The 946-nt window shown below is 44.5% G+C and overlaps 1 non-coding gene across 1 annotated transcript; it reads right to left on the bottom strand.

Moving 5' to 3' along the window:
* Positions 1-507: 507 nt before the first annotated feature.
* On the bottom strand, positions 508-614 carry LOC131637153 (small nucleolar RNA R71). The gene has a single exon (XR_009294283.1). It is a non-coding gene; the product is annotated as a small nucleolar RNA R71 (small nucleolar RNA).
* Positions 615-946: the final 332 nt, after the last annotated feature.

The raw sequence follows: 946 nt of genomic DNA, 5'->3' as shown, positions 1-946 counted from the left end.
CGAATTAACGGGATCGAACGTTTCATTAACGTCAAACGTCGAGCTCGCAATCTTCCCGAAGTAGCACCAATTCCTATTAATCAGGAATTGATTTTTACTGATCAAATTAATCAAATCACCCCGAAGTTAGAGATGGTTGCTATTCGTCCTCTTAGAGACTATGCCGCTCCTTCGCGCGCTGAACAGCATTCAAGTATCGCACCACCTGCGATTGAGGCAAACAATTTCGAACTGAAACCTTCGCTGGTCCAAGCTGTTCAACAGAATCAATTCTCTGGAAGCCCTGTAGACGACCCTAACCTTCATTTATCTGTGTTCGTGCAATACGCCGACACTATCAAAGCCAACAACGTTAGTTCCGAAGCTATTCGATTACGTCTCTTTCCTTTCTCCTTGAGAGATAGAGCGAGAGCGTGGCTTCAATCCCTGCCTTCTAATTCCATAACTACGTGGGACGAATTGAAAAGAGTATTCTTAGCGAGATACTTTCCGCCTAGCAAAACTGCTATGCTTAGAGGTCAAATCAACGAATTTACCCAAAAAGATAACGAATCACTCTTCGAAGCTTGGGAACGTTACAAGGACATGCTTAGAATATGCCCTCATCATGGACTCGAACCATGGCTGATCATCCATACTTTCTATGGTGGTCTCTTATATAACACCAAAATGACTATAGATGCCGCTGCCGGCGGAGCATTAATGGACAAACCCCATGATGAAGCATACAAACTCATAGAGAACATGGCACAAAACCATTACCAATGGGGTGGAGAACGAGCCGCTCTAGAGAAAGCCCAAACCAAAGGAGGAATGTACGAAATAAGTGGTATAGACCGCGTTAACGCTAAAGTAGACGCTTTAACTCAGAAGATCGAGAACTTAACCATCACTCCTTCAGCCACCGCTGCTGCTGTAGCACCTAACTGCGAGATTTGTGGATTGA

Source organism: Vicia villosa, unplaced genomic scaffold (genome assembly GCF_029867415.1).
Source record: "Vicia villosa cultivar HV-30 ecotype Madison, WI unplaced genomic scaffold, Vvil1.0 ctg.001929F_1_1, whole genome shotgun sequence".
In the NCBI taxonomy this organism is placed as follows: Eukaryota; Viridiplantae; Streptophyta; class Magnoliopsida; order Fabales; family Fabaceae; genus Vicia; species Vicia villosa.
Note: the sequence above shows the minus strand (reverse complement) of the source record. Positions and strands in the feature narration are given on the sequence as shown.